The sequence below is a fragment of the Anneissia japonica genome, unplaced genomic scaffold (genome assembly GCF_011630105.1).
Source record: "Anneissia japonica isolate Jap-2015-1 unplaced genomic scaffold, ASM1163010v1 scaffold665_len1252844_cov201, whole genome shotgun sequence".
Classification (NCBI taxonomy): domain Eukaryota; kingdom Metazoa; phylum Echinodermata; class Crinoidea; order Comatulida; family Comatulidae; genus Anneissia; species Anneissia japonica.
In genome coordinates this window covers 110186-118420 of record NW_022757135.1, presented here as the reverse complement: position 1 = coordinate 118420, position 8235 = coordinate 110186, and the positions used below count along the sequence as shown (strand labels likewise).

The 8235-nt window shown below is 31.5% G+C and overlaps 1 long non-coding RNA gene across 1 annotated transcript in view; it reads right to left on the bottom strand.

Moving 5' to 3' along the window:
* Positions 1-7552, bottom strand: part of LOC117124473 — a 12684-nt gene extending 5132 nt beyond the window's left edge. The window contains exon 1 of the long non-coding RNA XR_004447980.1: positions 7406-7552. This is a non-coding gene — a long non-coding RNA (uncharacterized LOC117124473). The remainder of the gene's footprint in view (positions 1-7405) is intronic.
* Between the last annotated feature and the right edge of the window lie 683 nt (positions 7553-8235).

Here is an 8235-nt window from a genome sequence, read left to right as displayed (position 1 = left end):
GAGTCACTTAGCTTCAATTAGGTTCGGCGCGTTAGAAACTATGGGCAACACGTGTAGACCTATGAGCCATTAACATTCAAACAATTTTCCGACATTGCTGTCCCTTGCGATAAGTCATAAATCACTTCCATCAAGTTAAAGACTTTGTAGGATTTCGTTTGAAATACGTTACAGCGCATTTCATTTACGCACTCTACGTTTCTAAGCTGTTTCATGATTGATTGCATTTTCAAATTTTAATTTGAAAATCAAAATCATTTCTTTAATGGATATTTTTATACATGCTTTGAATTTATTACTACTATTTTTCTATTTTTTGTAAATATTATTGTAATATATCAAATTCTTTGTCGATATTCTAGCTTTATTTACCAGAGTTAATTGCATTTACCGATATTTTGAAGGTTCAGTTGTGAAAGAGAGAATAGAAAGTTTTTGTTTTTTTTTAATTTGTGTCCATTGATATTTGAATCAATAACTGTGGCTCCTCTAATTTGCTATTTTATAATTTATCCTTGCTTTGGGCCTCATTTAGGACACACAATCTTAGATGTCAAAGTTTCTTACTTCTTAACGCTTTCTATGTCTTTATTACTTTATTAAAATTGTTTTCAAAAACAGACCAATATATAGTCACTTTGGGAAGATATCTACTCTTTTTAAAGAATCAGCCAGCTAATAATCGTTGTGATTTATGGAATAAGGTTTGAAGTAAATATTGCACACACTGTTAACACCCATCTCTTGTGATACGAAGTTGCTGTAAATTTTCACCCACATGTGAGGCGTATTCACGTAGTTTGATAATTCCAACTTTACCCGAAGCACGTTTAATCGCATAATACTGCCGCTATCGAACCATGGCCAGCACGTTCGCGTCGATCAGACTATTTCAGCGCACTCACGTCTTTTATTCTCTGTAAATCGTACAGCCAATGTTAATTCGTAATTCGAAATCCCGTAAATGCGTCGGTCGTTATTTTGTACACGATGTGTTATTATTAAACATAACAAAGCAGATTTAGTGTATTCCACGCTCTTACATTAAAAAAAGCCACTAAATACGCTGATGTCTGAGTTATATCCTCTTTCCACAAAGGAAGACTGGTAACGAAAGACAGTAAATGGTTTAATAGTGACATTAAAATACACTAAGCAGTAAACAATAACTAGAAACTATTGCTACCGTAAACAATATTATTCTCGGATTACACTAATAAGGAATAGGCCTTTATTGATGATTAAATAATTTTCGTTGACTGAAAAATCACCCTCAGGGAATATTAATTTTATACACCTTTTTTCAAAAAACAGTAGGCCTTAAATTGAAGGCATATACTAGACTCCGTTTGTACCATTATAATGGACCTTTCCGCTAAGCCCCGCCCATTGGATATTGTTGCTAAGGTCCCACAAGACGACAATGTTAAAACATACGCAAACACGTGCGTTTGTGGGACAACACGTGTGTTTGTGAGACACGCGCGTATTCCTAGCGCTGTTCTGATTAGTCAGTTGATAAGTTTGATTGACACTCCGGAAAGTCTATTATCAAAAAGTCTATAAATTAAAGTGTAAAGTATAAAGCCGTGCGCTCACTCGGCCGATATAATTTTATGGAGAACGCAACGCCACGATGCCCGCACAATAGATCGTCTAAACGCTCCGTTCAGACTGTTATCAACAATCAGCAGACGGCGTCGTGGCGTGTAGCGCTCCACAGAGATCGGAGTTGGATTCGTCGTACGACGTCGTGAGTGCCCGGCTAGAAACATTAATTTCTGAGAATAGTCCACACTACTTTACTTAAAACCAAATACATAATCCCAGTAGCATTTACAAATTATTTCACTATTTCTTTCTGCTATAATATCAACTCTCATTTTAGATAGGTCTAATAAACTTTTGGCATTTTTTAGGTAGGCTACGGTATGTTTTATTGTTCAGGGTGACCTGGGCTTAAAGGGAGAGTAGGAATAGGGATTTTACTGTATTACCGTAGTTCGAAGCTCTAAGCCGGTGCCGTCCTTCCGTTCTTAGGTACTGTACTTTGCTCTAAGTACTGTACCTTACCATTCGGATGGGAGGTTAAGCCATTGTCTTCATGCTCTCTAAATGCGAAAGACTGACTTCACTCTAAGAGTACCTACAGAGGTCTCTAGTTTTAGTATTTCTAAAGTGAATACTTTAAAAGAATGAGTTTTAGTCTTAAAAATAGTGTATTGTCACGTGGTAGTAAGTCAGATGTTCTCCCTTTCGCTATATTTTTCTAGTTTGTGTTTTATAGGTTTAAATGTTCAACTGTTTTTTTGTATGGACATGCAATTCAGAAATAAAAAAATGAATGAATGAATGCATGAATTAGTAAAATGAAGAGGTGATAGACAATTGTTTCCAACATCAATTTACCCGGTTATGAATCTCTGAAAATAGCCCCGTATTTCACGAGGAAATTGCTTCTAATGATGCAATTGTTAGATGTTAAAATGATGGTTTAGGTCTAGTAGCTTGGATTCATGAACACAGTTTACCGTGACTTAAAAAAATAAATCATTTTAATTTTTTTGTGTAGAAATCACATAAAAATCATTCCTTTGAAAATCATCTCAATGAAGTAATAATGAGCTATCGTTTTGAAATATAAAATATTTAAATTCTTTTCTACATGAGTTAATTTTAATGTTATTTATTTATTTATTTCGGATAAAGGTGAACATACCGGTGTAGACGTACGTAAACATATGATAAAAGCAATTAAGATTAATATCCATCATGTCACCCCTGTTAAATCCTATCACTGAATACAAATTTATTATTAATTTTCTATTGATTTAACATCCTAACAGTGTGCTGAAATGCGACATATTTCATTCAAAATCGAGTAATTATTTTTTTGACAGACAAGGTTTCTCGACAGCAGTAAACAAAATGTACCTCCTAGTAATATGAGTCTTACAAAATAACTGATAGCTTCATATGGGAACCTCGCATAACGAAACAAATTTAATATATTTATTTCTCAATGGCCGTAATCATGAAAAGCACACATGGGTTGTATTCGAGTACTTGGACATTACCTACAACGTACAGTACTATTTTAAAGTTAGATACAATTACATATTTTGATTATATATTTTTAATTTTTAAACTTTTTCTACCTCTAAAATTACTTTAGAATTAACCCTGGGGCCAGCTAATAATTCAGGTGTTCAAAACTTATTTTTGTATAAGCATAATTTTGTCTAAATAACGTTTCAAGATTTGTTACAACGTTGTGTTAACGTTATTTTCTGATAACCTAACAACTATAATCAAGTTTTTTGCTTGCTGGGAGACATAGTTGTCTCAGATTAGGAACAAATTTGAACAGAAAAAACAACTATTGAAGTAATTTAAATAAAGAATATAGATATATAAGTTGATATTTAACATAATCTCATCATCTACTTTTATTGTATATGAGAGAGAATACCACTTATCATCTTAGCTCAGTTGGACAGTAATAGGAAAGTCTTATATATTATTTTTTTTAGATTACATGCTAAAAGGAGTGATTAATTCTTTGCATTATATATTCATAATGTTATTATATATTGTGATTAATATAGTAATCATGCATTACAATGACGATAATCTTGAAGAGAACATGTGAGTTATTATCGGGCATTTGGACTTACATAACCTACAAATATATACATTTTAGAGTTATAAAATCAACATATTTTACTTATAATATAATGATTATAATAAATAAGATTTGTATAGCCCTCATATCCATTTCAAAGAAATGCTCAGGGCACTTGAGAAACTAAACACCGAAGAAAGAAAAATTCGGGAAGCTAAGCCAGTAATATCCATATAAATATTTCATTTCCTAACACTTTTGACCTCTCTCTTCAGCTCTCTTACAATCTGACCCAGCTAAATGTTACGTTATAATAACGTTGTAGGTTAGTGTTCAAAACGGTTTTCTTTTGTGTAACCATAAATACCATACGTATTTATAAAGTAAATCCTGACTAAATAACATTGCACCGTAACTTAACTTCTATGATGATAACGTTATGTATTCGTGGGGAACACTTATGAGCCGAAACAAAATATTGAACTAATTTTAATACGAATAAGTACAATTTAAATGTTTGTATCGTCTCATCATCATTCCTTATAAAAAAATAATTGGTCAGGTCCAGATTATATAAGGATAATATACATAATATCATGCACACAATAAAACGGCTCAGAGAGGCCATACGATATTGATTAAATATTTTTTATTCATTGTGCATTGCTCAATCTTTAAGAATGTATCCTAATGAGAACATTCAAAAGCACTTAGCCCAGTTAGTAAAGCATTTTAACGGTGATCAGAATGTCAGCAGAACCTGTCTCTTATACACATCTAGATGTGTATAAGAGACAGGTATATATTGTAATGCAATCAAATTCAGCCTTTCACTGTCAGTTGAAAATTATATACCAAAATATATAAATATAAAAATAAATTGAAAAAACCAACTTCTTAATATAGCTGTTTCAGCTGCCTTGAATTTTGTGGTATATTTTTTGTGTCATGCATATTTTCAAAAAGATCACAACAAATTGAGAACATTGTTAAAAAATTGCAAACTTATAATATCAAAGGTGTTTATCTACAATTATTCTTGATGTAGTTCAGAGTAGTTTAAATATTTATACAAAGAATATAGATTTCAACCATCTTCAGTGTTATTGCTGTCTCTTATACACATCTAGATGTGTATAAGAGACAGATATACTTAATTTTTGTTAGTGTATTATTATTTGCACATCAAATTTTAATTTTTCTGTAGCTTATTAACTTCTTGGCACCTGTCAAAATAGCGTGAAACACAAACTCTTCGGATTTTTGTTTTCATAATTGAACACTGGAAAAAGAAACCCAAGCTTGATGAGAAATATGGAAGAGAAAATACCGGTATTCGTGCCTTCAATATTTCTAAAGTTCACAAAAATGAAGACAATTTTGAAATCTAATATATCACGAGTTGCCAAGTATCTTGAAAATTAATTGAATATCAAGTGAGCGATTGTTTCCATCGAGAGTAATGATCTTTTTCTCCATATTTAAGTTAAATTCCAATAGAATTCCATTTCAGACAGTCATCATTAGCGAAGTCTATATGCTAAGAATTTATATAGAAAATTTACACGCATATTGTCATTCGAAAACTTTTATGAATTTTGTTTTTCAAGATTATCAATGATTGTAATTCGAAACTATAATAAACTGAAGCAACGACATACCTGTATCAATCAGGAATAAAATAAGTTAAACACAAAAATATGATTATTCACTAATATTAAGGCCTCGCAAAGAACTATAAAAAAACATTTTAACTAAGAAATCAAATCGAATAATAACAAAAATGGCAAAATTCACATGTCGAGGCCTAATAGAGCAGTGGTTTTAAACAAATCCAAACAACAAGAATTAATAAGATTAGTGTCATGTTATTATATTATCTTTGTTTTGTTTTGTATTACATCATTTTTGTTGGCTACCCGTCGTGCACTGAATCACGGGAGATGGAAAGAGTGCATTGGATATTGCACATTAAATTATTGGCTATGCAATTAAGATTTTTAACTATCCACTTAGCTTTTACTTTTTGTTGACTAATGCTCTTTTATTTTAATCTCCCAGAATCGCATTACATCGTCTACCTCTTAAATTAACTTCCTTTTTCTAAATAATATTTTTTTAAATGTTTTGCCTAATTCTGCTTTAACTCTCGGCAGTATCGGTTTCAACATTTTTTATTTTAATTATCTACTTAGCTTTTCTGAAATACATTCCAAGCTCCAAAAATAATATTTTCTTTTTACAAAATTCGATCATAATAAAACAGAATAGGAGCTAGTAGAAACTTCAATAAAGAAAATGAAAATTTACATGAGCTGCTTATGTTTTATAATAGCAAGTTAAATAGTTGAAATAATGAATTAATTTAAACTAGCTATAGAATAATATGATAAAGAATTGATCAGATTGAATTCTCAGTGCACCGCAAACAACAGAGATCAAAGTTCGCCCTTATATAATTTACTGTATTGTCAGGTATACAATTCGAAAGCCAAACTTAAATAAAGTAATTAAAATACTTTTTTTCTTCATACTAAATAATAAAAAATATAGTCGAATTTCAATCAAACACAGATTACAACACTTCAAATTTATATACCGTATTACTAAAACAAAATATCATATTTATCACCAATAAATTTAAAGGTGTATGCACAGAATATAGAAACGGTAAATATGTTTGCCTCTGTTAATGTTAAAAAAAAAACATTTCTCGTTCTAGTTCTCATTTGAAAACTAGTAACTTATTTATACAAAGCAATTCATGATTGAAGTCTTAATTCAACAAAGGAGGGATATCTTTGGCTAAATTTATTCATAACCTTCTACTTATAAAAAGTTGCCTTAAACCTGAAATTCAAGACGTATACAAATGGAGCTAATTCACCAATTTATGAATATTATTTAAAATTATATCGAAAATATTATGCAAGACAGGAAATGAATCAAACGTTGTCAATCAGAGTAGGCCTAGAACAAATTACCCATTAGTGTATACAGAGTAAAAAAAATCTTTATTTCTATGTCCTAGGATAATATTGTTCAACTATATTCTACGTAGTATCTCACTTACATGAACACTTATATGAACTATCATACATAGAACATATTCGCTGCTTGCACGTTCATGGTATCTATTATTCCTATACCTTTCGTCCGTTTGTTTCTCTATAGGATCTAAACATAGACGCATAGGCCACTGTACAAGACTAGGTATTTGGTATAGCGAAGTAACCATATTGAGTATAGACAATTCAGTTATTTTATTCGTGTTTCCATTGAGCTTTTGATAACATAACCATGTTTAAGCTACTGAAAACCTTTGGAAAACATTGACGTAGATGATATTTGTATCATTTACAGTATGTAGCGCCCTCACATCATACGTACCCTAAAACTTCTCAAAAAGTAAATTTACTAGCAGTTAATTATCAATTGAATGATATATTTTTCTGAATTTAATATCGGTGTAAGTAGGCTCCTTCACGACATTTTTACTCTCAGCAAACAATATATATACAATGAATTCTATATTTCTATTTTATTTATAATAGCTCCACAAATTTCATAAGATAGTACAATTAGATAGTTTGTTTTGTTAGTAAACATAATGAATGTAATTTAATACGGTTTAGTATTACGGTAACACAACGGCTAATTGTTGAAAGCTAAGATTTTACGGAGATTCGAATTATGGTTCGGCACGCTTCTGGAAATGGTGCCATGTGGTCACTAAGATACTTAGCGCATGAGATTTCTAATAAAAAGAAACATACTTACATGTATCGATGGAGTGCGACTAATAATGGCTGTTGAAATACAAATCACGACAGATCTAGCATGTGCGCTATCATCTCAAAATGAAGCCTTTAAGTAGTGAAGACACCACAGTAGCTGCGGAAGCTGAAGGCGGAGCTAGGAGTCACGTGTTACATTATTTATCTTATACAGCTTTGGAGAATCTTTCAGTGCTACAGAATACAGAGTTGGGTACACTATCCTAGCATTCGTATTAGAGAATGGATCCTCTGAGTTTTCAATGCGTTTATCGATTAATCAATGTCATTTTCAGTCAGACTGATGTGTTCAACAATCGATACTTATATCGGTAAACATTATCTGATGATTTATTCATTAGTCGTACGTAAATGATCTAGCGGATTTTATGCATTTTAAGAAGTAGGATGTTAGTCTGACTTGTGTTGCATTGCGCCCTCTCGTAAAACTACTCTATCCGACCTGGCTAAGCACTCAATGACAAAAATGATCTAATTGAATAATACTACTTTTCATAGTAACTACTAGAGCTAGTATTGAACTATTTGTATCAATTAGTTACCAATAAACTCATTAATTACAGGTAGATATCTAGAATTAATTTCCCTTTGCATGTTCGTTCCTATATTCTTGGCCAATTATGATCGTAGTTGCCCGACACGTATGGTTGATTCCATCGTAAATTACAGTATATGGTCGGTTAATGCATTGTGCAACGCTCTTTCAGTTTATATACATTTTATTAGTGTATTTACACAATACTGCATGCCCATCTACGTTATGGTTGGGTTAAAATACTAATACGGAATTTTGTGAACCTTCAAATGTTTATT